This window comes from Balaenoptera musculus, chromosome 3 (genome assembly GCF_009873245.2).
Source record: "Balaenoptera musculus isolate JJ_BM4_2016_0621 chromosome 3, mBalMus1.pri.v3, whole genome shotgun sequence".
NCBI lineage: Eukaryota > Metazoa > Chordata > Mammalia > Artiodactyla > Balaenopteridae > Balaenoptera > Balaenoptera musculus.
Window position 1 is genome coordinate 118,926,313 of NC_045787.1, and position 26,377 is coordinate 118,952,689.

General features: G+C 37.8%; 1 protein-coding gene and 1 pseudogene across 10 annotated transcripts in view; both read right to left on the reverse strand.

Moving 5' to 3' along the window:
• NR3C1 (nuclear receptor subfamily 3 group C member 1) overlaps nt 1–26,377 on the reverse strand; it is a 124,187-nt gene that overhangs the window by 56,512 nt on the left and 41,298 nt on the right. The gene's annotated exons all lie outside the window — the stretch shown is intronic.
• Nucleotides 23,688–25,107, reverse strand: LOC118891874 (annotated as a pseudogene).

The following is a 26,377-nucleotide window of genomic DNA, read 5'->3' on the forward strand; positions in this document are numbered from 1 at the left end:
AAGGACCAAGCAATGTGAGTGAACTCGACATTCCTTACCTTAATCAATCTTCACCACTGCCATATGAGGTAGGTACTACTACTATCCCCAAACAGACAAGGAAGATGCAAACTCAGAGAAGTTACCTGTCCAAGGTCATGTAACTAGCAATTAGTGGAGCCAGATTTCTCTTCTAGGCATTCCAGCTACAGAGTGCATGCCCTTAACCAGCAGCATGTGCTCTATGCTGCCTCTCTTTTACGCACTGTTAGTAGCAATAGTCCTAGTACTGTCATCCTGTGTATATTGATAATACTTAACCTTTTCAAAATATTTTCACATTAGCAATTTGTCTTATTTTCATAATATTCTTGGAAGGTAAACAGTATTATTATCCCTATTTAGAGATGAGGTAACTGAAGCTCTGCAAGGTCCCGAGGGATTTAGTGATGGCACTACGACTAAAATCCAGATTTTATGACCTCCATTTCTGTGCTCTTCCAAATACAGCAAGTAATATAGATTTAAAAAGCCAACATCATAGAGAGATAAATTGCATATGTTCTCACTCAACTGTTTGTGGTTAATTAATTTATAAAAGGGCAATTAATAAAAAGTATTTACTTTTATAAATCAATTTTAGGCTAGCATTTTTTCTGAATTATAGTTTTATTAATTATGTTCCTGTAAGGCATAACATGGAGCAGTCTTTAAGCTACTTTACTGTGATATAGTACTTAACATTTAAATATTATATATTATTATATCTAGTTTGGGGAATCCAGACTTTAAAAGGACTAGGATAAATTAGACACGAAAGAGAGAAAAATAGACTCCCAACAGTCTTCCACTACTTATCATCATTGTATAAAAGTTTGCTTTTCTCTAACATGAAGTCAGTTCTTAAACTTTATTTCAGTGTATCCTGTTAGCACACAAGTCAACCACATAGAGCCATATCAAAATAATAGCGATGATAACAATTAATATTGAGTAATTACTATGTACTAAACACTGGTCTAAGTATTTTATAAATATTAGCTCTTTCTAACCCTTACAAAAACCTTACCTTATTCAATCCTCACTACAACCATATGAGGTAGATACTATTATTATCCCCAAATAACCAAGGAAAATGCACTCAGAGAAGTTACCTGCCCAAGGTCATATAACTAGCAATTAGTGGCGTCAAATTTCTCATCTTGCACATGCATTATTATTAGCCCCATTTTATGGATGAAGAAATTTAGGCTCAGAAAGGTTAGGTAATTTTCCCAAAGAAAGTGACACAACTAGAAAATATCTGTATCTGGATCCCAAATGAGGTAGACTACTCCAGATGCCACTCTCTTAACCACTATGCTAAACATACAATGTTATACCTTTAATAAAGGGCAGATTATTAAGAGGCATACATTGCATGCTGTCAGAATCCTAAATCTAGGTTATCAAAGTAAGTTACTGAAAAGCTAGAGACAACTGGCAAGCGATTGAGCTGATATCCACTTGGTTAAATGAGACAGTGGCTGTGGTCAGCCAAGGGGCTATGTCAGGGTCACTGTTCCACTGTTTCCTTTTTTCCTCCTTCCTCACAACAAACTTAAAATTTTGGGCATTTGCCATTTCAGGTATGGCACAGTCTCCTAATTTGTTCCCACCTAGGTCCCACCCACAGACCTCAAATCTTCAATCCATACAGAGTGGTCTCCCAAAGAAAAGATGAGACAGGATGGAAGAGGAAAATAGGTCTCTATCCAGCTACTTAAAAAGTCAGCGTCAGTTTATGATTTTTCCATCTACTATGCCATCAATACATTAAAATAATTTGACAAAAGGCCTAGGGCCTTGAACAATATATAGGAAACTGGATTTTTGTGTTTTTATAATAAAATTATAAATCTAGAAAATTAAAATTTCCCAAATTTGGATACTCTCAGGATTACAAGGAGACGACTGCCACCAAAATAACTTTCAGATCCCAGGAGTGGTTAAAATGAAACATTCTTAAAAGATGTTAATAAAGTATAGCAGCAAAACTGAAATGACGAGAAACTTCAAAACTTAATTATACTTTTAAAAACTAAAAACGTAGCAAGCAGTTTTTAAATTTAGGGAGAAAAAATTAGAATCAGAAAATCAAATAAGATTCTTTTATAATTAAAGGTTGCTTGGCAGAAACACAGTACATGTTACAAAGGTTACTGAAAACTGGTTTCTAATGTTACCAAAGCAGCAATAAGAGGGTGACCTTGTATGTGCTCAGTGTCTTATGATTTACAATACAGGCTTCAGTAAGTAGCACTGTAAAAGACATCCCTTTTCAGAGGAGAAGCTCCTCTTAATAAGAAGTCCCCCCTCAATCTTTTCCTGATGCTTAGATGTAACAGTATATAAAATGTATATCTGATACAAAGAATGCCAAATATCCACATATCCATAAATATAAAAATCTTTTGCAATTATCTTTAACTGCAATTTATTCTAATTGTCTTTTATTAAAGTGGTAAGAAAGTAGAGACTAAAATTCAAAATATTCTCATTTGTTACAAAAGTAACATTTTTATAAATTGCAGTCACTACCATTTGTAAGAAATGAAACTGGAATTAGTACTGGCATTTCCCCCTTATTTCTATTAAAAAACAAAGAGAAAAAAACTTGCATGCGAAAACTTGTAACTTAAGCCAGTGCCACTACCTCTGTGCCCCAAATCTTATGTTAATTATTTTTACAGGGTTATCACACTGTTAAAGAATTAAAGGCCTTCTTCTTCTCTTGTAAATTCCACTTAAATTATATGACATTTCTGATATCTGTCATAGACATGAGAGGGCATACACAATGACTTTTTTGGGAAACCCATTTTACTATGCATAGAAATGGAGATTGCCAAGAGCTTAATTAGGTAGGAACTTTTGGTACCCACGAATTTCAGCTCAAAAAGGCCACCACCTCTCCCTAGTCAAGAATGTGCAATCGCACTCCCATGGTAGAAACTTAGACCAAACTGTATACGGAGGAATATCATTTGGTGAAATGACGTTGATACTTTCAGGCAGGTAAAAGCTCTATCAAATATATGTCACTAAAATGCAGTTTTGGGGGCTTCCCTGGTGGCGCAGTGGTTAAGAATCCGCCTACCAAGGCAGGGGACATGGGTTCCAGCCCTGGTCCAGGAAGATCCCACATGCTGCGGAGCAGTGAAGCTCGTGCGCCACAACTACTGAGCCTGCGCTCTAGAGCCCACGAGCCACAACTACTGAGCCCACAAGCCACAACTACTGAAGCCCACGCGCCTAGAGCCCGTGCTCTGCAACAAAGAGAAGCCACCGCAATGAGAAGCCTGTGCACCGCAACAAAGAGTAGCCCCCGCTCGCCGCAACTAGAGAAAGCCCACGTGCAGCAACAAAGACCCAACGCAGCCAAAAATAGATAATTTTTAAAAAATGTAGCTTTTATGCAATCCCTCAAAAACCAATAGCTTTGCTTTGTAGAAGATAGAGGCCAAGTTTCTTCATTTAGCAAATACAGCTCTCCACAGCCTGTGCCCAGTCTGCCTTTCCAGGTTGAGCTCTTGCTCCTTTAAGTACACACTCCAGTGTCAGCTTTCAAACTCTGTCCTCTGACCACATTATCTGAAATCCTGTCCATTTGTGTCTTTTTGGTCTGAGGCCTAGACCCTCAAAATACAGGTAGCCTGATAGAGTTACCCTGCACACAATTCTTTAGTATTCATCTCAAATCTCAGGACCTCCATGAAGGTTTAAAATTTTTTCCAGCTCAAAGTTATGATGATAGATATCTGTTGATTTTGCCTCACATCCTCAACTCACCTTTCGTATAGCATACTTTGGGACTTCAATTATAAGATATGAAACGTGACTTCTGATAAAACTACTGAAAATGCCCACTGAAACTATAAGCTACAACACTGACTAAAAATCAGGGCAGGTTCTAAGGTACTGTAAAACTACTTTTAAAAACTGATTTAATGATCAGATAAACTGGTATAGGTGATTCTCATTATTTGCAGCTTCCGTATTTGCAAGTTTGCCTACTTGCTGAAATTTACTTTTAACTCCAAAATCAATTGCTCACAGTGCTTTCCTGGCCTTTTGTGGATAAGCACAGAATGGTGAAAAATTTGAGTTGCTTAATGCGCACGTTCCCAGCTGATGTCAAACAAAATGACACTATGAAACACTATGTTTCAGATCTCATACTGTAAACAAGTGTCCTTTTTGTGGTATATTTAATGCCATGTTTTTGCATTTTTGTGTTTTTTGCTGGTGACTTCCCTGTTTAAAATGAACTGTTTAGTATTCCTAAGCACAAGAAGGTTGTGATGTACCTTAAGAGGAGTGATACAGTGTCAGAAAAGCTTTGATCAGGCCTGATGTACAGTGCTACTGGCCATGAGTTCAATGTAAATGAATTAGTGATACTTATTAAATAAGGCATCTTTAAGTAGGAACACACATGAAACAAGGTTACATATTGATAGGTTGGCAAAAACATTGTGAACAAAGGATCATAGAAACCTAACCCTGTATTTGTCCTAGTAGTATCTGCCTCTCAGTATTTGCTAACTTGATGTTCATTGAGAGTACTCTGGAACATAACTAGAGTGAATAATGAGAACAGACTATATATATCCATATGATGAATATCATACACCCACTGAAAAGAATGATTAGATGAAGGGTCAGCAATTTTTTTCTGTAAAGGGCTAGACAATAAATATTATACGCTCTGCGGACTGTGTGTCACGTACTCTTTGTTTACTTGTTTGTTTTTACAATCCTTTAGATATGTAAAAACCATTCTTGGCTCATGGCTTTTGAAGGGCCAGGTTTGGCTTGTGGGCTGTAGGCCTGCCAACCCCTGATGTAGATCTAGATGCATTATCCATACCCATCCATTATCCTTATCATTATGCATATCCATCCATCTATCCATAAATACGTTCATGCATTTATCCACTGAATCACTCCTTCATTCAACACATTATTATATGAATATACTTTTTTGTCAGAATATTAATTGCTTTTCCTTTTTAAAAAAATCTAAGGGCTCAATTTAAAGTTTGTATATGAATATAGAAAGAGAATGGGTTTTACTATATTGTAAATATTTTTCCACAAATACTCCTTGGATTGGCGGAGGAAAACATCCAAATAATTACTTTTCTCTCCATGCATGCCATCCTAGTGAAATTTTATACAAATTCCTAATTATTGCTGAGTAACGTGTGGTAAAAACTGAAATAAGGAATGGGTGGAGGGTAGAAGCTTCTTAAACTCAGAAGAAGAATTCTCTTCTTAACCCTCCCAAGTCCCTGAGAAAGGATGGAGAGTCAAAGATGATCATACTGTCTTTTTTTGGTGCTGGTGGTTAAAAAATGTTCACACAATCTCCCTTAGCTGCACTGCTTTACAAAACAGCCGAGCTTCCCCATTGACACCATTTTCCTTACGACACTGTCTGACGATGGCTACTCTCCTCTCACAGCTTCAATCTGAGATTAACGGCCAAGAAGAGGAATTAGAAACCTCTTCCTTCCCTCTGCCACTGCTGTTACTCTCTTTACCATGACTCAGTAATCCCTTATGTGCGAGAGCTGTACGTGGAATAGGCTTTTCTTTCCATCCCCTAATCCTCCTTGCTAGTATTTATCATTTCAGAGGATTTTAATCCTTCTTCTAGGTCTACTTTGGAGCTTGGATATCTTTCCATTCTGTCACCTACCACTATCCATTGGCTGAATATTCTGCCCACACCCAGGCCTCAGTTTTTTGCTTCAGTTACAGTGGTCTAAAACACAGTATTTCCTAGAACAAATTCAACTCTTCTACCTCTTATCCTGCTCCTTTCCTACATCTTTCATAGTCTTGTTTCCTTGCCTTCCAACTTCCTCTCTCTTCCTGCTCACTTTTTCATATTTATTTTTTGCATAAATATTTTGAATATTTATTTAATATTTATTGAGCACCCATCATGTACCAGACACTGGGTATATCACAGTGAAAAAGACCGACACAGTCCTCTACTCTCACAGAACTTTTAGACTAATGGGAGACAGAGATAAGTAATGCTAGGATAGAGAAAATGCCTGGTACTGAGGAGGGGCATCTAACCCGGATGTGGGGGATCAGGAACGGGCTTGCTTGAGGATGTGAGTTTTAGCTGGCTTTTGGCTACCCAGGAGGAGGAGCTGGCTAGCCAGGTGGAAAGGATATGGGGTTAGAGGTGGGGTGATGTATACAGAACAGCATTATGCAAAGGCACAGACACAAGAAAGAGGGAAATAATAGCAGTTTGGAAAGGTTACACAATAAAAAGCTTATTGCCAGATCCTAAAAATCCTTGAAATCACGGTAAACTGTTAGACTGTCCTGAAGCAATGAAGACCATAAGGCATTATAAAGAGGGGAGTGATCTGATCATTATCTGTATGTTTGAATGCTCTAGCTGCAGGACAGGGTATAAGATCAAAGAAGGAAGCAAAAGGAAGCATGGCTTGGAATAAGCTGATGAATTATTTTGGACGTGTTGAGCTTGAGAGGACTATAACTCATCCAAGAGAAGACAGTCAGTAGGTAGTTGGAAATAAGGGTCAGGAGGTCGAGAGAATGCATCTGAGCTGGAGATACAGAAAATATGGGTGTCCACTGCATGTGGACAGGTTGTAGCCAAAGCAACAGAAGAGATAAGATTATTCAGGAAGAGGGAGAAAGTGAGAAGAGGGCCTAGTTCAGAGCTCTGAGAAACTCTAAAAGGAAGAGGAACTTGCAAAGAGGAGGCCAGAGAGGTAAAAGGAGGAAAACTAGAAAGAGTACTATGTTACAAAAACCATAGGAAGAAGCCTTTACAAATAGGATCCTGGTATCTAGCACAGGGCTGGTACACAGTAGGTTCCTGGAAAGTGTCCACTGGATTTAAGAACAAGAAGGTAATCGGTAACTTTGGAAAGATGTCAATAGTGTAGACAGAAACCAGTGATTCTCCAAGGTCAATCGGTTGCCTCATCATATCTTCCAAGTGACTCTCACATCTGTCCATGTATTTCCTTCTCCACTGCCACTACTCCAGTTCATGCTTTTACTACTACTTGCCTGATCTTTGTTAATGGCTCATATAACCACCTTTCTATATGGTCTCTCTTCTGCAGCTCTCCCTTCCTCAAATAAAACAAAGCAGTATATAACTAATCCTACAGGTGACTGCCAGAGTAATTTTTTTAAGATACAGCTTAGAGCAAATCAGTCCTGGGTCAAAAACATAATGGTTGGGGCTTCCCTGGTGGTGCAGTGGTTAAGACTCTGCCTGCCAGTGCAGGGGACCTGGGTTCGAGCCCTGGTCCAGGAAGATCCCACATGCCATGGAGCAACAAAGCCCGTGCACCACAACTACTGAGCCTGCGCTCTAGAGCCCATGAGCCACAACTACTGAAGCCCGCGTGCCTAGAGCCCGTGCTCCGCAACAAGAGAAGCCACTGCAATAAGAAGCCTGCGTAATGCAACGAAGAGTAGCCCCTGCTCCCCACAACTAGAGAAAGCCCGTGCGCAGCAGCGAGGACCCAACACAGCCAAAAATAAATAAATAAATAAATTTATTTTAAAAAAAACCCAAAGAACATAATGGTTCTCTACTGCCTTCAGAATAAAATCCAAACTCCTTAGAGTGACACTGAAAGACTTCCATTATTTTGTACCAATCTGTGTCCAGTCATTTTGCCCACACTCTTAACAGCCCACACTCCACACACTTGACTTTGTAAAAAAAGGATCTTAAAATTTTTTTTAAACATTTTTAAAAAGTCAAGATTTTAATTATAAGCACATAGGTGAGAGTAATTTTTTCTTTTATTAAGAAAAAGGGGGGTGGATGGGTCCGGGGCTGTATTTACCCCACCACCATGAACAAAAACATCTGATAGAGCAGAACTGTCATATAACTCAGATACTCCCTGTTGTGTTATGGCATGAAACATATAGCTTAAAGAGGGAAAATGGTGTTTTATTTTTTTAATATTTTATTTTATTTTTTTGGAAATGGTGTTTTAAACACTTAAAAATGAATTTTATAAATACTAAACTGTTTGTAGAAAATATTTCCACCCTCTTATCAGTTCACTCATTCTACTACATTCTCAGCTAAGTAAAATGACAAGAAATAATGGCTTTCTTTTTAAAGGTTTTCCCCCTACCAATCTTGTAGAAGCTGTCCAATGGTTTGTAATTGGAAGATAGTAGTTTGTACATACTGTACTAGACCAGCAAGTGTCATAGCTTCATAACTTTCCAGTTATACCACATGCTTATCAGGAAATAATTATATGGGTCAAAAGCCATTTAAGACTTTCAGACCAATTTTACTCCAAACAGATCAGAGAGGCCTGGGACACATCTAAAAGAGATATTAAAGATGACCTAACAGGTCAAGTGGGTTTTGTTATGTAATTTTAGGCATAGCTGAATCCCTCACAACATTCCCATTCCCTTAATTTTGGGGGTTTTTTTGGTGGCTTTCTAAGATTTTGCACAATGACATATGTGGGTAAACACACACTTGATGCAGTGCAGTGATGATAAAAATGCTTAGCAATATGTTGCCCTTTTATAATTTATGCTGCTTGCCTTGGTACTACATTACGTGGTGAATGAAATAAATGATATACAAATATAAATGCATATATATGTTCACATATATACAGATATATAAATGAAATGATCCTAGGATCAATCAGAAGATTACTGTGCACTTTATAAATCCTATATCCCAAACAAATAATATTTATGCAAAACTTTTTCTTACTGAGATCGGTACAGCAAAAATTTATTATTGTGGACTTAAAATTTCACTTAATAGCATGAATTGATTATCATGGACATATCTTCTTGGTTTATAGAGGAATGCCATGAAGTCTGTTTCCCTTCTGTAATTGTAGTTTATCATGTTCTCAATTAGAGAAAAAACATTTTCATTCATATTGCTGAAAATCTCAACATCTTCTATAACGTGTCTTTTTTACATGCCGGGTTAATTTTTCAGTCACAAAATATTGTTAATATTTAAATATGACAGAATACTCCTACAATGGCCACAGCTATCATGTTAACAGCAATTCTCAGAAGAAATATCTGAAGCATTTAGAAGGCTTTATCAATATATAAATAACCAATCCTGAGCCCCCAAATTTGAATTTATTAAATCTGCTATTTTCTCGGCAGCCCGAGAATTTCCCAGGGGATTCTAATTTGGTGATTAGCTACTTTTTACTCATCACAGTCTTTGCACCAGTTAGAAGTGACAGAACATATAATTTATATGTTACATACTTGGCGCACACAATCAAAATAATTTAGTGCCTCTGTCATTGCTAAATTCTAGTTTAATTCAAATTAAGATAAATGTCTTGACTTCACGTCTTTTTGGTAAACTGCCATGGATACTTTTTAGAGATAACGGCCAATATCTTAGTATTGTTTACATCACCAAATATCCTAATTTTTAGCCCATTACTACAGTTCAAAATAAGTAAAGCATTATTGTACAAAATGGCAAATGCTAATCCCAGTTCTGACCTGCTTTTTTAGTTTTCAAGAGGAAAGGAGTTTCACGTTATTTGAGTTCCGTAAACTTTGGTAACAACAGAGATGTTCAAACCTAACCCTTCTAGATTTTATTCTTTCTGAAATGTTGACAGAACCATAGGGCTTATTTATTAACTTGAGTTTCATGAATGAGCTTTTAACTAGTTCCAAGAATTTCCTCATTGGTAAAATGATAAAATATTGTATGTATCTGTGTCTCGTGAAGTTTTTCTTTGGGAGCAGGTCAGTTACTTTCATCAGATTCTCAAGAGGGCTTATGGCCCAAGAAAACTTAAAAATACTGATTCAGTGAGAATTGAAACATTCACTAAAGTACACTGTATGCTCTAAAAAATTTATTTTCATATTTTAACAATGAAAGAAGGACAGGCTATCTAAAATCAAATGTCCTTCTGTTTACAGCTTGCAGTTATATTAGTTTTAAATGCATTGAAAGAACAGACAGGAATATAAGTGATCTTAGAAAGGGAAACATATGCCACCTCAATAAATGTCTCCTCACCGAAAGAAAACTTACTGATTTGTTTTAATAATCAGGTATTACACCATGCAGTTAAATCCTACCTGAAAGACTTTCAGGTATGAAAGAGGTTTTAAAGTATTTAAGGGTGCAAGATACAAACTAATGTATCACTTCATTCTTAAGTGATAATATAAGATTTTACTGTCAAAAGACACGTTATTTTTCTTAGATTTTAATGCTTTAATTTTTTCTTAACATCTTTATTGGAGTATAATTGCTTTACAATGTTGTTAGTTTCTGCAATATAACAAAGTGAATCAGCTATATGTATACATATATCCCCTCACTTTTGCATCTCCCTCCCAACCCTCCCTATCCCACCCCTCTAGGTGGTCACAAAGCAGAGCTGATCTCCCTGTGCTATGTAGCTGCTTCCCACTAGCTATCTATTTTGCAACTGGTAGTGTAAATATGTCAGTGCTACTCTCCCACTTCGTCCCAGCTTACCTTTACCCCTGCCCATGTCCTCAAGTCCATTATCTAGGTCTGCGTCTTTATTCCTGTCCTGCCCCTAGGTTCATCAGAACCTTTTTTTTTTTTTTTAGATTCCATATATATGTGTTAGCATATGGTATTTTTCTCTTTCTGACTTACTTCACTCCGCATGACAGACTCTAGCTCCATCCACCTCACTACGAATAACTCAGTTTCATTTCTTTTTCTGGCTAAGTAATATTCCATTGTATGTATGTGCCACATCTTTTTTATCCATTCATCTGTCAATGGACACCTAGGTTGCTTCCATGTCCTGGCAATTGTAAATAGTGCTGCAATGAACATTGTGGTACATGACTCTTTTTGAATTATGGTTTTCTCAGGGTATATGCCCAGTAGTGGGATTGCTGGGTCATACGGTAATTCTATTTTTAGTTTTTTAAGGAACCCCCATACTGTTCACAGTGGCTGTATCAATTTACATTCTGAACAACAGTGCAAGAGGGTTCCCTTTTCTCCACACCCTCTCCAGCATTTACTGTTTGTAGACTTTTTGATGATGGCCATTCTAACTGGTGTGAGGTGATACCTCATTATAGTTTTGATTTGCATTTCTCTAATGATTAGTGATGTTGAGCATCCTTTTATGTGTTTGTTGACAATCTGTATATCTTCTTGGGAGAAATGTCTATTTAGATCTTCTGCCCATTTTTGGATTGAGCTGTTTGTTTTTTTGAGATTGAGCTGCATGAGCTGCTTGTATATTTTGGAGATTAATCCTTTGTCAGTTGCTTTGTTTGCAAATATTTTCTCCCCTTCTGAGGGCTGTCTTTTCATCTTGTTTATGGTTTCCTTTGCTGTGCAAAAGCTTTTAAGTTTCATTAGGTTCCATTTGTTTATTTTTGTTTTTATTTCCATTTCTCTAGGAGGTGGGTTAAAAAGGATCTTGCTGTGATTTATGTCAAAGAGTGTTCTGCCTATGTTTTCCTCTAAGAGTTTTATGGTGTCTGGCCTTACATTTAGGCCTTTAATCCATTTTGAGTTTATTTTTGTGTATGGTGTTAGGGAGTGTTCTAATTTCATTCTTTTACACATAGCTGTCCAGTTTTCCCAGCACCACTTAACTGAAGAGGCTGTCTTTTCTCCATTGTATATTCTTGCCTCCTTTATCAAAGATAAGGTGAACATATGTGCACGGGTTTATCTCTGGGCTTTCTATCCTGTTCCACTGATCTATATTTCTGTTTCTGTGCCAGTACCATACTGTCTTGATTATTGTAGCTATGTAGTATAGTCTGAAGTCAGTGAGCCTGATTCCTCCAGCCCCATTTTTGTTTCTCAAGATTGCTTTGGCTATTTGGGGTCTTTTGTGTTTCCATACAATTTGTGAAATTTTTTGTTCTAGTTCTGTGAAAAATGCCATTGGTAGTTTGATAGGGATTGCACTGAATCTGTAGATTGCTTTGGGTAGTACAGTCATTTTCATAATATTGATTCTTCCAATCCAAGAACATGGTATATCTCTCCATCTGTTTGTATCGTCTTTAATTTCTTTCATCAGTGTCTTAGAGTTTTCTGCATACAGGTCTTTTGTCTACTTAGGTAGGTTTATTCCTAGGTCTTTTATTCGTTTTGTTGCAATGATAAATGGGAGTGTTTCCTTAATTTGTCTTTCAGGTTTTTCATCATTACTGTATAGGAATGCAAGAGATTTCTGTGCATTAATTTTGTATCCTGCTACTTTACCAAATTCATTGAGTAGCTCTAGTAGTTTTCTGGTAGCATCTTTAGGATTCTCTATGTATAGTATTGTCATCTGCAAACAGTGACAGCTTTACTTCTTCTTTTCTGCTTTGGATTCCTTTTATTTCTTTTTCTTCTCTGATTGCTGTGGCTAAAACTTCCAAAACTATGTTGAATAATAGTGGTGAGAATGGGCCTCCTTGTCTTGTTCCTGATCTTAGAGGAAATGGTTTCACCTTTTCACCATTGAGAATGATGTTGGCTGTGGGTTTGTCATATATGGCCTTTATTATGGTGAGGTAAGTTCCCCATATGCCTACTTTCTGGAGATTTTTTTTATCATAAATGGGTGTTGAATTTTGTCAAAAGCTTTTTCCTGCATCTGTTGAGATGATCATATGGTTTTTATCCTTCAGTCTGTTAATATGGTGTATCACATTGATTGATTTGCATATATTGAAGAATCCTTGCATTCCTGGGACAAACCCCACTTGATCATGGTGTATGATCCTTTTAATGTGCTGCTGGATTCTGTTTGCTAGTATTTTGTTGAGGATTTTTGCATCTGTGTTCATCAGTGATATTGGTCAGTAGTTTTCTTTGTGACATCTTTGTCTGGTTTTGGTATCAGGGTGGTGGTGGCCTCATAGAATGAGTTTGGGAGTGTTCCTCCCTCTGCTATATTATGGAGGAGTTTGAGAAGGATAGGTCTTAGCTCTTCTTCTCTAAATGTTTGATAGAATTTGCCTGTGAAGCCATCTGGTCCTGGGCTTTTGTTTGTTGGAAGATTTTAAATCACAGTTTCAATTTCAGTGCTTGTGACTGGTCCGTTTATATTTTCTATTTCTTCCTGGTTCAGTCTCGGAAGGTTGTGCTTTTCTAAGAATTTATCCATTTCTTCCAGGTTGTCCATTTTATTGGCATATAGTTGCTTGTAGTAATCCCTCATGATTCTTTGTATTTCTGCAGGGTTAGTTGTTACTTCTCCTTTTTCATTTCTAATTCTCTTGATTTGAGTCTTCTCCCTTTTTTTCCTTGATGAGTCTGGCTAGTGGTTTATTAATTTTGTTTATCTTCTCAAAGAACCAGCTTTTAGTTTTATTGATCTTTGCTATTGTTTCCTTCATTTCTTTTTCATTTATTTCTGATCTGATCTTTATGATTTCTTTCCTTCTGCTAACTTTGGGGATTTTTTGCTTTAGGTGGAAGGTTAGGTTGTTTATTTGAGATTTTTCTTGTCTCTTGAGGTAGGATTGTATTGCTATAAACTTCCCCTCTTAGAACTGCTTTTGCTGCATCCATTGGTTTTGGGTTGTTATGTTTTCATTGTCAGTCATTCGTTTCTAGGTATTTTTTGATTTCCTCTTTGATTTCTTCAGTGATCTCTTGGTTATTTAGTAGTGTATTGTTTAGCCTCCCTATGTTTGTATTTTTTAGTTTTCTTCCTATAATTGTTATTTAGTCTCATAGTGTTATGGTTGGAAAAGATACTTGATACGATTTCAATTTTCTTAAGTTTACCAAGACTTGATCTGTGACTGAAGATATGATCTATCCTGCAGAATGTTCCATGAGCACTTGAGAAGAAAGTGTATTCTGTTGTTTTTGGATGGAATGTCCTGTAAGTATCAATTAAGTCCATCTTCTTTAATGTGTCATTTAAAGCTTGTGTTTCCTTATGTATTTTCATTTTGGATGATCTGTCCATTGGTGAAGTGGGGTGTTAAAGTCCCCTACTATTATTGTGTCACTGTTGATTTCCCCTTTTATGGCTGTTAGCATTTGCCTTATGTATTGAGGTGCTCCTATGTTGGGTGCATAAATATTTACAATTGTTACAACTTCTTCTTGGATTGATCCCTTGATCATTATGTAGTGTCCTTCTTTGTCTCTTGTAATAGTCTTTATTTTAAAGTCTATTTTATCTGATACGAGTACGGCTACTCTAGCTTTCTTTTGATTTCCATTTGCATGGAATATCTTTTTCCATGCTCTCACTTTCAGTCTGTATGCGTCCCTAGGTCTGAAGTGGGTGTCTTATAGACAGCATATATACGGGTCTTGTTTTCATAACCATTCAGCCAGTCTATGTCTTTTGGTTGGAGCGTTTAAACCATTTACATTTAAGGTAATTATTGATATGTATGTTCCTATTACCATTTTCTTAATTGTTTTGGGTTTGTTTTGTAGGTCTTTTCCTTCTCTTGTGTTTCCCACCTAGAGAAGTTCCTTTAGTATTTGCTGTAAAGCTGGTTTGTTGCTGCTGAATTCTCCTAGCTTTTGCTTGTCTATAAAGGTTCTAATTTCTCCGTGGAATATGAATGAGATCCTTGCTGGGTAGAGTGATCTTGGTTGTAGGTTTTTTTCCCTTTCATCACTTTAATATGTCCTGCCACTCCCTTCTGGCTTGCAGAGTTTCTGCTGAAAGATCAGCTGTAAACCTTATGGGGATTCCGTTGTATGTTATTTGTTGCTTTTCCCTTGCTGCTTTTAGTATTTAATTTTTGATAGTTTGATTAATATGTGTCTTGGCATGTTTCTCCTTGGATTTATTCTGTATGGGACTCTCTGCAGTTCCTGGAGTTGATAGACTATTTCCTTTCCCATGTTAGGCAAATTTTCAACTATAATCTCTTCAAGTATTTTCTCAGACCCTTTCTCTCTTCTTCTTCTGGGACCCCTATAATTCGAATGTTGGTGCGTTTAATGTTGTCCCCGAGGTCTCTGAGACTGTCCTCAATTCATTTCATTCTTTTTTGTTTATTCTGCTCTGTAGTTATTTCCACTATTTTATCTTCCAGGTCACTTATCCGTTCTTCTCCCTCACTTATTCTGTTATTGATTCCTTCTAGAGAATTTTTCATTTCATTTTTTGTGTTGTTCATTATTGTTTGTTTGCTCTTTAGTTCTTCTAGGTGCTTGTTAAATGTTTCTTGTATTTTCTCCATTCTATTTCCAAGATTTTGTATCATCTTTACTGTCATTACTCTGAATTCATTTTCGGGTAGAATGCCTGTTTCCTCTTCATTTGGTCTGGTGGGTTTTCACCTTGCTCCTTCATCTGCTGCATATTTCTCTGTCTTCCCATTTTGCTTAACTTACTGTGTTTGGGGTCTCCTTTTTGCAGGCTACAAGTTCACAGTTCTCATTGTTTTTAGTGTGTGTCCCCAGTGGGTAAGGTTGGTTCAGTGGCTTGTGTAGGCTTCCTGGTGGGGGGACTGGTGCCTGTGTGCTGGTGGGTGGGACTGGATCTTGTCTTTCTGGTGGGCAGGGCTGCATCTGTGTGTGTTTTGGGGTGTCTGTGAACTTAGTATGATTTGAGGCAGCCTCTCTGCTAATGGGTGGGGTTGTGTTCCTGTCTTGCTAGTTGTTTGGCGTGGGGTGTCCAGCACTGGAGCTTGCTGGCCGCTGGGTGGAGCTGGGTCTTAGTGTTGAGACGGAGATCTCTGGGGGAGCTCTTGCCGACTAATATTACATGAGGCTGGGAGGTCTCTGGTGGTCCAATGTCCTGAACTTCCCTCCCACCTCAGAGGCTCAGGCCTGACACCAGGCCGGAGCACCAAGACACCGTCAGCCACATGGCTCAGAAGAAAAGGGAGTAAAAAAGAAAGGAAAAAAAAAATATTTTTTAATAAATAATTAAAATAAAAAAATAATACTAAAAAAAAAAGAGAGCAACCAAACCAATAAAGAAATCCACTAATGATAAGAAGTGCTAAAAACTATACTACGATAAACATAAAAATCAGAAACAAGTCAGTCGCAGAAAGCAAACCCCAAGGCTACAGTTGCTCCCAAAATCCACCGCCTCAATTCTGGGTTGATTCATTGTCTATTCAGGTATTCCACAGATGCAGGGTACCTCAGGTTGATTGTGGGGATTTAATCCACTTCTCCTGAGGCTGCACGGAGAGATTTCCCTTTCTCTTCTGTGTTTGCACAGCTCCTGGAGTTAAATTTTGGTTTTGGCCCCACTTCTGCATGTAGGTTGCCCTCGGACTTCTGTTCCCACCCAGACAGGACGGCGTTAAAGCAGTGGCTGATTAGGATGCTCTGGCTCACTCATGCCGGGGGGAGGGAGGGGTACGGTAGTTATAATCAGAATGCGGGGCGAGACTGCAGCGGCAGAGGCCAACATGACATCGCAACAGCCTGAGGTGCGCCGTGTGTTCTCCCAGAGAAGCTGTCCTTGGATCACACAACGCTGGCAGTGGGGGGCTGCACAGGCTCCGGGGGCGGGTGTGTGGATAGTGACCTGTGCTTGCACACAGGATTCTCGGTGGCTGCAGCAGCAGCAGTAGCGGTTCATGCCCATCTCTGGGGTCCGAGGTGACAGCCGCGGCTCACACCTGTTTCTGGAGCTTGTTTAGGCGGTGCTCTGCCTTCTGTGGGCAGACAGGGAAGGAATCCCCTCTCCTCGCGCACCCCGACACAGTGGTCTCTTGCCTCTTAGGCAGGTTCAGAGTTTTTCCCGGACTCCCTCCCGTCTAGCTGTGGCGCACTAGCCCCCTTCAGGCTGTGTTCACGCAGCCAACCCCAGTTCTTTCCCTGGGATCTGACCTCCGAAGCCCGAGCCTCAGCTCCCAGCCACCATGCGCCCCAGCGGGTGAGCAGACAAGCCTCTCGGGCTGGTGAGTGCTGGTCGGCACCGATCCTCTGTGCGGGACTCTCTCTGCTTTGCCCTCTGCACCCCTGTTGCTGCACTCTCCTCCGTGGCTCTGAAGCTTCCCCCCCGCCCACCCCGTCTCCGCCAGTGAAGGGGCTTCCTAGTGTGTGGAAACTTTTCCTCCTTCACAGCTCCCTCCAGAGATGCAGGTCCCGTCCCTATTCTTTTGTCTCTGTTTTTTCTTTCTTCTTTTGCACTACCCAGGTACGTGGGGATTTTCTTGCCTTTTGGGGAGTCTGAGGTCTTCAGCCAGCGTTCAGTAGGCGTTCTGTAGGAGTTGTTCCTCATGTAGATGTATTTTTGATGTATTTGTGGGGAGGAAGGTGATCTCCACGTCTTACTCCTCTGCCATCTTGAAGGTCCCCCCTACTGCTTTAATTTTTAAAATAAATTTCAATTTAGACAAAATGTCCTCCATCCAATTTCCAAGTAAATAAAAATCTACAAAAATCTTTTAGAAACCTTCAAATTAATAATTTGAGTCCACAAAACTGCTCTAACCTTAATAGAAAAAAAAAAAAAACTAACCACAAGCATTTCTTGAATTGTGGATACAGTATGATAGAATATTCAAGAAGACCATTACGCCTTGACTAGTTTTTCAATAAAAAATTGTACAGAATTCAGGAGCCTCCACTTTTCATACAGGGATGACCCTCAGTTGGCTTAGGCGGTTAAATGATTCACTAGCTCCAAACAACTGCTTTGGGCATAATACATCTTTAAAGGAAAGGTAAGTTCTTTCCCTCTTTTCCAAGATATTTTTTGGGTTTATCTTATGTAAGTAAAAAAATAAAATGAAAAAAACTCAGTTTTTTATATAATATTTTTTTCCCAAAATAGTGTTGGCCAGTAAATTAAATTCTTTGAAACTAGGTCAGAGAAGCTCCCAAATAGAATCCCAAATAGACAAGGTGAGGGCAAGCCAATTCGAAAAATTTGTTTTAATATTTAAAACTGCCTTTTAAAACTTATCATTGTTATGTGAGAGGTATTCAGATCCAGTGAAATAGTACTGATAAGTTCCATGGGATTCCTAAAAGATCTTGTAAGCCTTGAAAGATCTTATGAGGTACTTAAATCAGTATAGTTGTGCCTTTTTTCCCTGTTTAAAAGAAGCGGAAATGAATAAGTTAAAAGGCATTTTCCTAACCCTGACTGCAAATCACAAGCTTGAGGCTGCTTGAAGCCAGCTGGCATGGTGCCCATTTACAGTAAGTTGTTTACTCCTTGTCGACCAATCATGCCACAAAGAATGAATGCCTACAGACAGAGTCAGACTGTCTTTTCAAGACAGAGCAAAAGAGAGGTTTATAAGCTTTATTAAATTCTTAGAGGTATTACTTTTAATACTGCTCTAAAATATTATAATCCAGTTTCCATAACCTCAGCGTTTTAAAGTCAAATAATTGCCCCTCAATAGACAATCTTAAAATAACAGTTTATCAGTGGAACGAGTGGTGTCCTCTAATCATTTTAAGTACCTTTTAAGTATAACTTTTAAAGGCTACAATATCTATCTTAAAATGGATTTGAACTTAATTAGACTGAAACCTTTAAATACACAGTGTTTAGCACGCAGATTGAGAATAGTAAAAGAAACAGAATGTCCAGAGGAAGAGTAAAAAACATAAAAAATGAACTCTCATTAACAAGAGAGACGTGGGTAAGAATAACACGATGATTCAAACAAGTGATTCCTGGTCTGCCCTCAGAAATCATGTTTGCTACCTGGCACTTGGAGAGCCTCTTCCCACCCACACTGGCTAGTTTAGGGAAAACCAGGTAGTAATAAACCTTTTTCTTTTGGACCAAACTTGTCTACTATTGCTATTCCCTAAATGTCTCCCCAGGGTTATCTGCCATCATTGTTATCAGCTGCCATTGAAAAGTTCAGAACATATCTTTCACTCAGTGTGTTCAATGAATGTTAAAATGAGTGACTGACAGACATAAAAAGGGAATGTCTCATCAAATAATCCTAGAATCAAGTCACCAACCATTCTGAACAAACCCCAGCTCAAAGGGCCCCAAGGAACCAAAAGTACTTTTAAAGCTGCATATCTGGAGCAAAAAGATGACCAAACACAGAAATGAGAGATACCTTCAACAGCCTCTGTGGAAAGAGGACGAAGCTAGTAAGACCACAGAAACATCCAAAGCTAACTACTGTAAAACAGAAAGCACTAGTATGTACGACTTGGCGTCTCTGGCTTCTTCCTTATATGCTTCTTGAGTCAATTTTTCAGTAGGTTCTAGAGACTTACACCTTTTACTATTAGAGGACCCTAAACAAATCATTTCATGACAGACATTTTCTAGTTATCTCAGTAATTTTACCTAATTTCCAAGCCCAAATGGCAGAGTGAATCATTTTATTAAATGTAGGATTATTTAGGCTCTCAGAGCTAGTATGGGTTGTTTTTTGTCTGTTTGTTTCTCCATGTTCTAAGTCCGTTATGCCCAGTAAATTCGGAGTGTTAGTTCCTGCAACCTTTGGTCCTATGATAATAATTCTTCTGCCATGTCTTTAAGTTTTTTGTGTTTCTCACTTTCCATTTTTTTAAAAAAATCATGTTCAAATTCTATCAAATAACTTACTAAATTATCCTATACTACTTTCTAAAAAAATTAGGGGTGGGGGGTTTAGTGTTAATGATCATCATACTTAGGTTAAATTTCTCTTCTAAGAGCCCCGAAAGAGGCCCCGAAAATATACACAGAGTACTGGGACTAGTTACAGGTCAGAGTACATGATATTTCTAAGATCTCACTAGGGTGTGAGGTTTAAATTAGACTTCACTAGGTAAATAAAATCAAATTCTATCTTTGTTACAATAGTAAATACCTGGAAAGGTGCCACACTCATGGCCTTGGGAATTATATAGTTTATAAACAGGATTTCAAAATAATGATGAGGCAAAAGTGGTACTTCCTCACTTCCTCAGTCACTTCTAAACCCAAAGGGCTAACAATCATCAATTATTCATTAAATAGGTTGAAAGTTTTATTTTATATGGGTAATGTATTTCCTAGTACATTTGCTACAGGACAGCAAGTTGGTTTGTCAACACAATGATAAATAGCCTGGTAATAAGGTTATGCATAGTATTGACAAAATTCAAATTTAATAGGTTGATAATTAAATATAATTCTTCTATAAATAGTTCCATTTTTCAGATAAATTTCTAACCTCACTTTCCCTTTCGATTTTAACCAATGAAAAAAACATAAACAAAAAACAGTTTTGTTTAACAAAACAACTCTATTCCGTACAAAATTGAGCATCAAAGCATGAGAAAGCTGAAACTGAAGGAAATCAAAAGATGTACATTTTACCTATTAAGTGAAAAATAATTCTATAATTAAAAAAATTTAAATGAATTCTGTAATCCTCATTTTAGAGCTGAACGAAAGAAGGGCAATGTAGGCACTACAAATAGGGTAATGAACTACAAGTAGGGTAATGCCATAGGCTTTTTTTCCCTCCTTTTCTTCACCTCCCCCACTATTTTTTATAAAAGTTTTTCAGAGTAGTACCTTCAAATTCACATTTTTAACATTCGATAAGAAAGAAAATTCTGTGGTATTAGTTGTCCTCACTGAAAAATACATACCTTCATAATTGTAATTTAATTGTCTCATATTAAGGTGGTATGTATTCCTAAGTATCATCTCATCTTCCCCCAAGCCTCACCTTCTCTTATATAGTTGTTACACATCCAGAACTAAAAGTAGTTCTGAAAGTTTGGTTAATAGGTAACCAAAAAACCTGAGGTAAACAAGAAAAAACTTTAGCAGATATTTTCTTGAATATCTTTTCAAGCCAAACGAACAGTTCTTTCATCTGAAAACAGCCCAGTTAAGATGCCTTGATCTTTAGGTTATTATGTGCTACTGAATAGGAAATTTATTTTCAGTAAAGTATGTCAGGATTTGGCTAAATGGGGCTGGGCTACAAGGAAATGAAAGTAGACATCTCTTCTCTTCGTATCCTCTCTTACCAGCAGCTCTTCCCATTCCCCACCCCAATAAACAAAACATTTATAGAATTGTTAAGTTTTGTTCTTTTTACTTCTTTATTCATCCTTTCAAATATTTTGCTGCCATTTTCCAAAAGACATTATTATTTAACATTCAGTATATAGAGAATTCTCCATCAGAGAATTTTTCTTAATCATATTCGGTGAGACCCATGTTAGTTCAGCAGTGGACAGGTCACAAGAGGACATGAGAAAGGAAGAAAGGCTCTGGGACACCTGCATTAACAGCAAGTATTCCACACAAGTAAATGATGTAATTTTGAAGAGGGATAGCCTTAATGTCATTTTGATCATGAGTCATGAATATCGTAGCATCCTCTGAACACTTTAGCCATTACAACCGTCTAATATCTGGTACCATTAAATACTTCTGAAAGGAATTCTACTGTGTAAATGTTACCAAAGAAATCTGAACACAAGAACCTCGTAACTATTCTCTTTGTCTGTAGTTTTACCTGCTTTAATCCGTTTTCCTAAAACAAGAGTTTTCAAGCCCTTAGCTGCAAAATCCTTCGTTTTAAAAAGTAAACCTTATGCAGAACCCCCAACACATAAAACAGGTAGAAGTGATATTATACTGATAAAGCATATTTTATACAAAATCATAATACTAATCTATATAGGAAGCAATCAGATCAGTGAAGCTGTTTTGCTAAAACCAGTAAAACTGAAATTGGAACGCCAGGCTTACCATCAAACTTGTATTTGTATTTAAACAGAGTTTGGAAACCGTTGCCCTAAAAAACCTCACATTGTCTCCATTATCAGCCCCAAGCCTCATTTCCAAACCTCTATCAAACCTTCTTTTCCTTGTAAAAATAAAGCCCGAACTTTAACAAGGCCCACCAAAATCTGGACTGTAACATATCTCTCACCAATTTCTTGCGGCAACTGTCTTCCAGTCAGTATGTTTTCTCAGTGTCCCTCAATATGCCAACTTAAATTCCTTCATTCGTTTACTTAACGTATATGTTCTGAGTGCCTATAATGAACCTCTAGATTTTTGCTAATTCTGTCCCTTTTTGCCTTAGAATCTTCCTCAATGATCCTCAACAAAAGCTTTCTCCTCTTATTTCCCAAAGTACTCAGTGACTTCTGCCACTCATGAATTCTGAAGTGATTGCCTTTATTAATTAATGGGCCACATGGTATATAGTCAATACTAATAGAGAAATGTACCAAAGTACACAATTGTTTCCTCAGTTTGGATTTTTAAAAATCAAGCTTTTATTTCTACTAAAGAAAATAAAACCATTTTTGAATTTCAAAATTAAAGATTTGAGTTTCATATATTTTATAGGAAAAAGCATACATGAATGCATAGTTTAAGTGGTATGTGTGGTTTCAGCTTACTCTGTTGAGTAATTAAAAATTTAAAAGCCACAGTGACACTGTGAAAAGCTTACTAGGTTGCAAAAGAAAAGCCACATTTTTCACATACGTGATTAAAGAATAATTATCCAAGGTATTTTTTTATAGCACAATATTTGATCAAAATTTTGTAATATAAAAATTTTGTTTTGAAATATACTAAATGCATGAGTTCTAATCTCTGCCACTATTTGCAAACTTAGTAAAACTACTTCTAGTGGATTATATATGATTTGGTTTTGAAAGATGTTTAGATTTTTTTCTCTGCAATTTTATGTACTATCAAGCTATTTTTTTAAAAAATTGGTAAAAGACGCCAGCCTTGTTTCAGAGAGGACTTGAATCAGCTTTAAAAGATAGGTAAAATTCAAGGTGGTAATTTTAAAGAGGGTGAAGTTTTCAAGCTCATCAATTACATTTCTATAGGAGTAGCTTACTAGATCACTGTTAAATTATTTAGAAACAAAATATTCAGGATACTCTCAGACTTTTTCTTTGCTGATTAATATAAGACTAATCTAAAATTTACTACTGCCACATAAAACATCAATATAAGAATAAAGAAATTTACCCATATTTAATCACATAGTTGCCAAAAGTGGTACTAGGCTTTGTCTTACCTGTAACATATAATGAAACATTAAAGACATTGCTCCACCTACTGACGTTTCTTTGGTTTCTGTTATCTCATTAAGGGACCCCTGTAAAGCAACTGATAAATAGTAAGCAGAGTGACTTCCAAGTTAAGCACACAGCCTAGCTCTACTGTAAATTGTCTCCACTATAAACTGACAGCTACTGCTGTACAGCACCTGAAGAGTTTTGTCTAGAGTCTATCCAGTGAAAAATAAAAACAAACAAAGCACACAGAAGTTACAACATACTGATTACTATTTAAAATAAGTTAAATACCCCACAGAAGAAGGAATGGGGATGAAGAAAAATAATCATGTCGCAGAACAATTCTGGATGGAGCATTTTCCTTTCAGCAACTGGAGAGTACTGAATATTTAGGTTGAAAACAGATTAGAGCTGTTTATCTAAACTCAGTCAATAGCTTGCTTTTTTGATTGTTAGATTAAGCTAGTTTTATTGACTATAAGTAGGAAGCACTGCTGAATGACAGAAGACAAACTAGGCAGCAACGATACAGGAATTAATGTCCCTGGATTAAGACCTTTGGATTACGGCATAATTAAAAATAATAAATTTTAATAGAATTATAAAAGAAAAGGAAATAAGAAAAGGAAAAAAGATAAGTTAACTGGCAAAAGTCTTCTATCAGTTATTTCCTAGACTATGGAGAGTCTTATTTTTTTTTTCATTGCCTCTTTGATCAGGTCTTTATTCACAATCAGCTGTCCAAAATGATTTGACCTTTACAGAATGAACAGATGTAAGTTTACGCAGCAGCCTTCTTTTCCTCTGTGGTGGGTTTTTTTTCTGTGGGCTTCTTTTTAGTGGGCTTCTTTTCAGATGCTGGTTTCCTGGTCACTGCAGCTTTTTTTCCCACCAAAGGCTTCTTTGGTTTCTTCAGCTTCTCAACGCAAACAGCCTTCTTTCCTTTCTTTTCCACCACAGGCTTCTTGCCTGGAATCCCCTTCTCATCTGATTTGGCTTCTAGCGCTGCTGCTGCCCTATCCATCTGGATTTTGTGGTTCTTGGCCTGGCGAAGAATGGTGTTCCGGCTCATCGTCTTTGCATATGGGTTTAGCTTCAACACGATTCTCAGGTTTTTCAGTGGATTCTTCTTTAGGACTCTGCGATGAACCTTCTTGCATGGTGCCCGGAGGGCTCTTTGGATCTCTGGGCTTTTCAAGATTCTGCTAAGGTGTGTGTTGAGCATCTTGTGCATGGGGAGGTTGTAGTTACTCCTGAGGAGGCAGCTTTATGCCAAGTGCCATACAGCTCCTCTAACTTGGGGAAAGCACTTGCAGTCCAAATGCAGGAACGTCCCACACGCCCACTAGGAGCAAGTTTCAAAATGTTCCGTTTGCTTACATTAAGCAAAGTAATTCCAGGGATGTTTCTGAAGGCCTTGATGATACCACTGTCCTCATTATAGATGATGCAGGGTCCCCTGCACTGGATACGGCGACGGTTTCTCATTTTGCCTTTGCCAGCTCTCATTCGCTGTGAGGCGTAGAACTTTTTGATAACATTCCAGGCCTTAAGTTCCTTCAGAAGCAAAACAGCCTCCTTGGTCTTCTTGTAGCCTTCAACTTTATCTTCAACCACCAAAGGAAGTTCAGGAACTTCCTCTATACGATGACCTTTAGACATGACCAGCGCTGGTAAAGCCGGGGCAGCCAACGCAGAGCAGATGGTATATCGCTTCTGCATTGTATTCACCCTGTGGTGCCAACGTCGCCAGGTCTTGGTTGGCGCAAACATGAGCCCCCCCCACGACACATATTTCCAAAAGCACCCTGGCCAGAACGGTGAGTGCCGCCACCTCGAACCCTGGGAATTCAAGCCACAGCTCTGCCAGTACCCCAAGACTCAGCACTGGTTTGATGACCTGCTAATTCACTGGCAGCATAGGGCTGTCTGTTGTTTTTGCGCAAGTTGGTGTGAAAAAGGTTCACAACATCTGGTTGAATGGGAGCCTTGAACACAGCAGGCAAAGTGACATTTTTGCCAGATGACTCCCCCTTTTCAGAGTACACTGATATCAGTGGACGAGCACACGCCATGGCGAGGAGAGGAAAAGGCCACACTCCCCTCAACCCGGCGGCTTCCACAGGAAAAGCCGATGGAGAGTCTTGATTCGGTGATAAATCAAGCATTCCCTGTTTCTATACACAATGCTTTTTAAAAATCATTTGTGATAAGTGAAAAGACACATGTTTTACAAGGGGGTGTGGGGATGAGGTGGGTAATGTCCTATTCCAAGAAAGCTAAAGTATACTACAGAATCCCTAGTTGTACTTCATTCTAAAGATACAATATTCAGTGATATATTTCTATACTTCACACGTTCTCTGATTTTTTCCCCCCTTTATTACTGAACAAAAAGTACACCTGATTAAGTGTAAGGAGCACGCAGGTAAAGCCAGAGATTGACTATTTGGTGCACACTCACAATTTCTATCACTGTCCTAATTTTATTAAATATAGAAACCCAACATTTTAATCCCTAAATCAGCACCATAATTTTTTCTCTTTTCAATTAATTTCACTAAAATTACATAAAAATATAATATAACAAATGGCATTTGAAATAAATTTTCAAACCCTAGAACTCTTTCTTCAAAGAAAAGCTTCACTGGAAATAAGGTATGTAATAAAACCTGGGTAGATTTCTCTGTGTTAGACCCCATCTCCTGGAGTTACCACTATAGTTCGTGACAGTTCTTCAGAGTAGTCTGAAAAACACTACTAAATCAATCAGTTGCTCAAATACCACCATACAGATAAAGATGACACTACTACTGAAACTTTTGGACGGTGGGCAGTACCACCAAAGAGTGGCTTGAAATGTTTGTCAGCTGCTATAAGAATTTTCTAGGTTTACCAAGAAAAGCAGTTTGGTGGAAAAGGCATAAATATGTACTTTTCAAACAAGTGCAGCTTCTTTACAAAATAGCTCATTTGTTCCAAAGTTGAACTTGTGACAGTTCAGGACCACTTGTGTAGTAGCCAATATACAAGACGATAGATTGTGAAGTTAAGACCAACAGTAAAACAGTTTGCAAGAGCTCTAATGCTGGCTTTTGGTGAATATGAATTCAGTTTCCAAACCAAAGGGCCATAATAGTATTTTCCATTATTCAGAATTGGAGAGACTTCAGAGAAAAAACATTTGGGTTTTACAAAAAGCACTTTTAATACAAGAGAGTGAAATTAGCACTCTGTAATGACTTAAATGGAAAAAGAATCTAAAAAAGAGTGGATATATGTGTATGTATAACTGATTCACTTTGCTGTGCAGCAGATACTAACACAACGTTGTAAATCAACTATACTCCAATAAAAATTTTAAAAAAGAGAGTGAAATTA